Genomic DNA, 9350 nt, shown 5'->3' with positions numbered 1-9350 from the left:
AAAGAAATTTTACCACTATCATGAAGTATAATATGTCATGAGAAAATGATTTCATAATCACTGGGATCCATGGAAGCGTTCCAGAGTTATTACCTCATAAATGGACAAAGGTCAGAATTGTAAAAACTGGTCCTGTCATTAACGTACAAACCACCCTTGGGGGTAAAGGGATTAAAGAAAAACTGACAGGCCTGTGAAAGCCATTATTCCTGCTGGTTGGTAGGTGATCAAATACTTAATTCATGCAAGAAAATGAAAAGTATTAAGTTACGTACCGGTAACGGTATTTTTCGGAGGCCCATGACAGCACCACGAGAGAGGGGATCCACCCTTTAGGAACAGGAAACCTACAGATACAAAAGGGTGGCACCTCTCCCACGCATCAGTTGGATTACAGAGCTTGAGAGGCTACCATGGTTAGTACACAACATATAATATATACAACCTATCTACCCCATTTACCAGAAATATTTTTATACTATCTCCCTAATACCGTAAATTGTGGACAATCTTCTAAAGGAGTGCACCCCTATATGTGAACAAGGGAGGGAACTAAGGGTGCTGTCATGGGCCTCCGAAAAATACCGTTACCGGTACGTAACTTAATACTTTATTCGGACTCCCATGACAGCACCACGAGAGAATTACAGAGATGTAAAATTAATTTAAGGAGGGTCTACAGCCTGCAGCACCCTTAGCCCAAAGGTGAGATCTGAGGAGGCACCCATGTCTAACCGATAGTGGTTAAAAAAGGTGGAAGGAGATGACCAGGTGGCCGCCTTACATATCTGATCAATTGACACTCCAGATCTTTCTGCCCAAGATGATGCCATGGCACGAGTGGAATGCGCCCTCAGGTTCTGTGGAGCCGGACCTCCACCTGCTGTGTAGGCAAGAGAGATAGCCTCCCTAATCCACCTTGCTAATGTGCGTTTTGATACTCTACAACCTTTCCTGAGACCTTGGAAGGATAGGAATAATGCATTCTCCTTCCTCCAAGGATCCGTGGCTGCTAAATATTTAAGTAAGCATCTCCTAATATCTAATGCCTGAAGTTTTTGCTCCTTAAGGTTGGTCGGATTAGGGAGGAAGGAAGGCAGAACTATCTCTTGTGTCCTGTGAAATTGTGATGTTACCTTGGGAAGGTATGCTGGATCTGGCCTTAGGATTACTCTATCCTGTAAGAACTCTGTGTAAGGGGGCAATCTGGAAAGTGCCTGTATGTCGCTCACTCTACGTGCGGATGTTATCGCTACCAGAAATGCTGCCTTAAGAGAGATAATTTTTAATGAGGCAGAATCCAAAGGTTCAAACGGACTTTCTGTCATGGCTGTAAGGACTAAGTTTAAGTCCCAAGGCACACATCTGTCTTTGTGTATGGGTCTCGATCTAGCCGCCGGTTTGATGAACCTTGCTACCCAATAGTTATTGGCAATATCACATGCAAACAAGGCTCCTAAGGCTGAAACCTGTACTTTTAATGTACTTGTGGAGAGACCCAATTCGAGACCCTTCTGGAGAAACTCCAGAATATGTTTCGTGGGAATTCCGTCTCTGACATCAAACTGAAAGGTGGACAGGAATCGCTTCCAGGTCCTAGCATAGATGTTAGTGGTAGTTAGTTTTCTGCTTTTTAGGAGGGTATCAATTAAATTCTTGGAGAACCCTCTATCCTTTAATAGTGTCCTCTCAAACACCACGCCATCAAATGGAGTCCCGCTACTTGCGGGTGGCTGACTGGCCCCTGGTAGAGGAGATCCGGAAGGTTTGGCAGTACCCAGGGATCGCATACCGACATGGTCCTCAACCATGCCAACCAGGTTCTCCAGGGCCAAAAGGGGGCAATTAATATGACTCTCGCCCGATCTTCCCTGATCTTCCTTACTACCAGAGGTAGAAGATTTAATGGTGGGAAGGCGTATGCCAGAGAAAAGTTCCATCTTATCAGGAGGGCATCCACTGCCAGTGGATTTTCCCTGGGATTCAGAGAGCAGAACGATTCTTCTTTAATGTTTTCTCTGGTGGCAAAGAGGTCTACCTCTGGCTGACCCCATCTGCGGACAATCTGGTGGTAAATATCCCTGTTCAAAGCCCATTCTCCTTGCTTTAGAGCCTTGCGGCTTAGAAAGTCTGCCTTCACGTTGTCCTTTCCTCTGATGTGGAGGGCCGTTAAAGATAGAAAACTTTCCTCTGCTATCTGAAGGAGACGTTCTGTTATCCGCATCAGGGCGTCGGAGCGGGTTCCACCTTGGGGGGTTGACATATGCTACCGCTACCTGGTTGTCCGAGAGTATCCTCACGTGATGGCCCTGTAGGTAGATAATGAGTTTTTTGACTGCCCGCTCTATCGCCAATAGCTCTCTCTGGTTGGATGAGATTTCAGCATCAGAATCCCAATGTCCCTGTACCACTATGTCCCCCATATGGGCCCCCCAATCGAAGGGACTAGCGTCTGTGGTTATAATACGGGTTATCTGCGTTATCCAGGGCACCCCTGTGGCTAGGTTCTCGTCATCGAGCCACCATCTAAGCGATGTAACAGCTGAGGGGCTTAGCAACACTCGACCCTGTAAGGAGCCTTCCAAGGCCCTGCTATTAACCAGGACATCCTTCTGAAGGGCTCTAGTATGGAACTGTGCCCACCTGACTGCTGGGATGCATGAGGTTAGAGAGCCTAACAGGGACATGGCCTGTCTGAGGGTCATAGAAGGATTATCAATCGCCCGAAGAACCTGCTGCTGTATCTTTTGCAATTTATCCAATGGCAATAGACACTGCTGAGATTCTGAATTTAATAGTAAGCCTAGAAACTTCTGTATCTTTAAGGGCTGGAGTCGGGATTTCTCGTAGTTTAATATCCATCCAAGGTTTTCTAACCTGGATTTAGCTCTTTCCATCTGGGATATACAATGACCCACCGATTTTCCCACAATCAAAAAATCATCTAAATATGGAACAATTAAGATGTCCACTTCCCGTAAATGAGCCATAACCTCGGCCACTATTTTTGTAAATACCCGGGGCGCTGCTGAGAGACCAAAGGGAAGGGCTCTATACTGATAATGACGGACTGTGCCGTCTACTGAAACCGCCACTCTCAGGTACTGCTGGAAATCTGCATGGATAGGTACATGATAGTACACATCTTTCAAATCTATGACTGCCATAAAACACCCTTTAAACAATATTTTTATTGTTGTATTGATGGACTCCATCTTAAAAGTACGATTAACCAAAAACTCATTAAGGAAACGTAAATTAATAATCGTCCTAAATGTTTTATCAGGTTTTTGGATTAGGAATAAGGGAGAGTAGAACCCTCTTCCTCTCTCAGATTCTGGAACCTCTATCAGGACGTTTTTCTGGCAAAGGCTCAAGACCTCCGCTTCTAAAGCTGCTTGTTCGAGGGGTGAAGATCTTAAAGGAGTTGGTTTAAAGGTTTCAAGCGGGACCTGGGTAAACTCCAATCTAAGCCCGGTGGATATTACCTTGCGCACCCAGTCACTATTTGTAATCTGTAACCATGCCGGGAGGAAGGATGACAGTCTACCCCCCACGGGAATTACTAGTCATTGATTCTGTCTCTTTTGATCTCTCGACGAGCGTCTGAACATGTAGCCCGTACCTCTTCTCCTTCTATCTTCCCATCTGGGACGGTCTCTAATAGGCGAAGAATTGCGCCTTCTCCCCTGACCGAATCTCCTTCTACCAAATGGACGTCGGTAGGACGCAGACCAGAGATTTGGGAATTTTTTCTTGTCGTCCCCAGCCTTCTCAAGCAGTTTATCCAGGACTGCGCCGAACAAATATTCACCTTCACACGGAATAGCACAGAGCTTCGCCCTGGACTGAATGTCTCCCTGCCAGCACTTTAGCCACAGGGCTCTACGAGCCGCATTAGAGACCTGCCGCCCTGGCGGCCATTCTTACTGCATCCGCTGAGGCATCTGCTAGGAATGCTGCTCCCTCTTGGATTGTTGGTAGGGCCCCAAGAATTGTTTGCCTCGACGTACCGTTTTAATTGTGACTCCAACTGGTCCAACCAGACCATCATGGACCTGGCCGTGCATGTTGATGCCACTGCTGGTCTTAAGGACCCGGCAGCCATTTCCCAGGTATTCTTAAGGAAGGTATCTGCCTTCCTGTCTAGGGGATCTTTAAGGGATCCCATGTCCTCAAAGGGTAGCGAGGATCTTTTCAATGCCTTTGCAATGGCTGCATCTAATTTGAGGGCTGTGTCCCAAGTATTCACTGCCGGATCGTGGAAGGGATATCTGCGTTTGAGGGCTGGTGGTGGCGACCCTCTTTTATCCGTTTTTTTTCCACTCTCTGTGGATCAGATCCTGGATTTTCTGATTTAATGGGAAGACTCTACGCTTCCTCTGCTCCAGCCCCCCGAACATGACATCCTGCATGGATAACTGGGGCTTAGGCTCCTCCTCTTGCATTGTCCCTCTGACTGCTTTGACCAGCTTGTCTACCCGGTCAAGTGGCAAACAAAACCGCCCAGAGTCCTCTTCTCCGGAGGAGGACGAGGGAGATGAAGCCTGGGAGTCTGCCAAGGAATCGGACTCCACCGGGACCCCGCCCCTTAGACTTTCCCGCTGGGACAAAGACTTTAGGGTTTCTTTCATTTCTGCCCTATGTCCCTTAAACTCGCCGCTACCGCGGGCGACTCTTCCGCCACTGTCTGCTGAATACAGGGGGGGGCACAATTTCTTTGGGCATGAGTCTGGTAATGGGCATGCGCAGAGTGCGCATTCCCTGTGTTTAGTTTTACTTGTAGCCTTCTTCCCCTAAAATAAAACACAGAAGGGGGGTCCCGTCACTGAGTGAACTTTCACGAAGATCACTTACCAGTGCCACAATCAAGTACCGGAGAATGAGGGGGATTTTTCTCAGTCGATGCTCCTGTCTGCCTAGAGGAGCTTTTATGAATGGATTGGTCACTTCGTCCCGCACGTTCTTACTGTCACGGGACTCTTTGTTTTTCTGCTTGCCCTGCCGAAGGTCATCCAGGGGCGGTAGTGATGCTTGCCGCTGCTGCCGCCGTTGCCGCTGTTGCTGCTGCCGATCGCTCTCCATTATTGCTCGCAATAATGTGGCCAAGACAAGGCACCCTGCCAGGGTCCTGCCTATATACCCCTCCTCTGGACAGCAGTATTCCTGCCGCGCCCCTCCCCCCTTAATAGGGCTCCCTTCCCCAGCTGGCGCCGCACCTGGCCGGAGAGCCGACGCTTATCGGCGTTTACGATGGGCGCTGCCATCTTGGATCCTCGCGCCTGCGCAGTGGCGCCGCCGACCCGGAAGCGCATCCTCCGCCCGCCCCCTGACGTCACCGTGACCCCAACGTGACCGGAAGTCACGCGGGATGCCCGGGCGCTCCGGAATGCAGCGCTCCCTGGTCTCAGCACCCCGCAGCCGCGCCGGCCCCCGTTGCCACCGCACTTGCGCCGCAGGAGCCGGGAGCCCCCGGGGGGGCATACTCACCGGCGGCGGTCTTACCCTGGAGACGGACCTCCTCCAGACGCCGCCCCCTGCTGCATCCGCCACCGCCGTGCCACCCATCCTGGGCCACTGTGGCGTCTTCCAGGAGTTCCGCACCAGGCCGAGGTAGGAGACCCCCTCGCTACCTGTATCGGCCGGCCCTGGGATCCGGTTTTCTGTAGGATCCCATCCCCTCAGGCACAGGAAACCAACTGATGCATGGGAGAGGTGCTGCCCTTTTGTATCTGTAGGTTTCCTGTTCCTAAAGGGCGGATCCCCTCTCTCGTGGTGCTGTCATGGGAGTCCGAATAAATTACTGTATATACGCCTACCCCCGAATTTCGTCACAGAAAACTTATTGACTCGCATATAAGCCTAGGGTGGAAAATGCAGCAGCAACTGGTAAATTTCAAAAATAAAAATAGATTCCAATAAAAGTAAAATAAATTGAGACATCAGTAGGTTAAATGTTTTTGAATACCCATATTGAATCAGGTGCCCCATATAATGCTCCATACAGTTCATGATGGCCCCATAAGATGCTCCATACAAAATACACCCCATATAATGTTGCACAAAGGTTAATAATGGCCCCATAAGATGCTCCATAGAATATGCCCCATATGCTGCTCCACAAAGGTTATGGCCCCATAAGATGCTCCATAGATTATGCCCCATAAAATGCACCATAGATTATGTCCCCATAAGATGATCCATAGATTATGCCCCCATAAGATGCCCCATAGATTATGCCCTGTAAGGTAGCGCTCACTGAGTGTATTGGGGGACACTCACTTGGCTGCAAATAAACCAGGTCTGGCATGGGTTTTTCATAAAAACAATCCATGTGGTTTATTATACTGTATAGCATAAACCATATACGGCAACAGGCTTATATCACACAGCAGAATGTTCATGATAGAGCTCCGCTCTCTAAGACCTGTGGTCACACAGGCTGTGCAATGTCCAGCAATCAGGCTCTATAGCCTCACAGCCATTTCCCCCTGTCCGGGGTTACCTCTTAGCTGCTTCTCATTCAGGACGTCCATTCCCTCCTGGGGACTGTCCCACACACACAGGCCAATATACACAGGCCTCCCCGGGTCAGCGGCCTCCGCACGTGCTCTCCAGGAAGGCAGCAGCCCTTCCAGCACGTCGGCCTTGTGGGACCTTCCACACGGACCAATCAGATGCAGGCACTCTCCCATGTAACCTACCCTGGTCACCTTATATGGTTCATAGCCACACCCACCGATCACATGGCTATACTATGGGCATTCAGACACACGCCCCTGGGTGGGTTTGTAGGTGACTGGTTCTGCCCATCTCAGCAAGCCACCTGAAAGCTTTCCCTGACACATAGTAAACACTCAGCAGTACCTCTGCTGCTTACCACATATTTCAGCTTCCATCCCAGGGCCACCCCCCGGGATACACATCGGTTATTTACCATCCATCCTTTCCTCCTTTCTCCATTACCATAATGGATGTGCCTGTGTGCATGACCCATACAGCGCACCCTAGCTGTCACAGGGGTCACTGCATCACATATCCCCCCGTGTTCAAACTTGTGGGGTTGAACACTTATCACATACTAGGTGTCTCGAGACCGGGCACCCACTGTCACCCTGCCCTACAAGTCGAGAGGACATCTCAGTCTGTTTTGGGCGTCATACAGCATCAGATTTACGTTAGGCCTCCCCCAACGGTCAGAATAACGGCTTTGACCTTCCAGTCAAAGTCCGTCTGTGTCACCAGACCCCTTATTGTCTCCACACTTGTCTCCACATTGTCTCTGCTCCGTCCCCTGACTTTTCTCTCCATGACCGGCTCTCCCGGGTGGTGCGGTTATTAGTCCTACTTAGAGTTGAGCTCACTGTCTGGTCTGACACCAAAGGAGCTACTGTCTAGGTCTCTCAGTCTGATACTGTAAGAAGAACTGCCACTTGCAGATTTGCGACGTTCACGTTTTTCTGAAAGTCTTTGGCTACCCGCCATCTCATTATTCGGAGGGTACCTTCTGGTCCTTATACCCCGGGATGAAGGCTGCCGCCATCTGATGTTCCGTATCTCTTTACTAATCTGCAGTCGGTCGAGTCTCAACTGCTCTATTTCCTGCAGGTACGTTACTCGATATTCTAGGAGCATATGGAAACTCCTAAGGCTTTCCATGGAGCCAACCACAATGATGGGAATCATGCCATCTTCACCAGATACCTGGACTTCATCATCAGGAGGGAGCCTCACCCTCGCCACACCAGAGATATTCACCAGGTCTTGCATCATTTTCCCGAGCCTTCCAACGACTCTCCCCACCACATATTTGGGTACTGGAATTACATCTTCCCCCAAGCCCAGCCGATTCTTAGCTTCCTTCGCAAGCTCTAGATGTCGAGCAGCTTTCATATTACTCCACCTGATCATCTGTTTAGCGTGTAGACATTGCAGATGCATATCCGTCAAGACAGCCATCCGCTTTACTGTGTCTTCCCTGGTTGATAGTACCACCAACTGCCGAGTCTCAGGTGCCCCGTGCACCTTACACTCTTTGACCACCTTTTTAAAAGCCTCATGCACACCTTCATCGGTACAGGCTTCTTGCACGTCTTCGGGTACCTCGATCACGCACTTGAAGATCTTGGGCTTGCTCTCTTCCTGGACAGATGGCTCCGGGTTTACAGTTGTCCCGACCGGGTGACTGTCTTGTTCAGCTCTTCGCTCAAAATCTTCATGATATTTACCCTTTTCGAGACCCTTTGCCAAGATGGGTACTGGCAGTTCCGTCTTAACACTCGCGCTCAGCCGCTGTAAGTCTTCAACCACCAACTTCTGTCGCAGATCTCTTACTGCTTCTTTGAGCACTTCCACATCTTCTCTGAGGGTCTTATTCATACTTTGCCACATTGACAGGTGACCTCTGAGCTCAAAGACTTTCTTCTCCAGCTCCTTCAGTCTGTGCTCCCTTTCTACCTTAGAGCCACAGTCGCCCCCGGAGTCTGAGTCACCCCGATCAGCCAAGTGAACCCTCCAGTTACTCTCTAACCGGGTGTCCGCTCCAGTCATCTTATCTACCAGCTCACCATCAGTCATGTCACGAGACATCAGGTCCGTAAGTTGGGCAGACGCACCCCTTCCTCCGGTCACTCCTACATCTGACCTGTCCACTTTAGGAGGCGTCACCGTCGCAATGTCTGCCAGCCCAACAGTAGAAAGGTCTCCATCCTCCTGCTGTAGAGGAACTCCCCTCTCCCACAAACCAGAGAACAGTTTAGAGTCCCGGCCTATAACCACTGAACAGGACAAATTCGGGACTATCGCGACATCCTGTCCCGCAATGTCCCAGCCTGTCTCAAAGACTACCCTAGCCACTGGACAATCCTTAGTGCCGCCGTGATTGTAAGTGACTCCAACCTTTCTGCCGGGTATCTCAGGAGCAACCCTCACTAGAGTCACTAGGCTCCCAGGGTCGACCAGACAAACCACATCTTCGTTATTTATCTGGAGGGCACACCCCCGTAGCATCGTGCCGGTTGAGTAGTTCACAAGGCAGACTGGACACAAAGTACATTTGCCCCTGACAAGTTCGCCTGCACCATCCCTTTTACATCAGGATGCTCCTCCCCCTTTGGGCCACTATCCCTTTTGGACTCCGCCTCCCTCTGGGACTCCACCCCTTTTTGGTTTACCGCCCCCTTTCGGGATCTCCCCATGTCCCCTCTACAGGCCTTCTTAGGCAAGAGTTCACACAGAAAAGTTTCTCTTTTTACAATACACCAGCTCCTGCTGGCACTGCCACAGCTCCTGCCGTAGCCGCAAATCACCGACACCTTTGGCTGCCGCTCACAAAACAGCTGCTGGTGTCA

Source organism: Dendrobates tinctorius, unplaced genomic scaffold, assembly GCF_039654945.1.
Source record: "Dendrobates tinctorius isolate UK_male_01 unplaced genomic scaffold, ASM3965494v1 ptg000103l, whole genome shotgun sequence".
NCBI classification, from domain to species: Eukaryota; Metazoa; Chordata; class Amphibia; order Anura; family Dendrobatidae; genus Dendrobates; species Dendrobates tinctorius.
The sequence above is the reverse complement of the archived record's forward strand: the minus strand, read 5'-3'. Positions refer to the sequence as shown.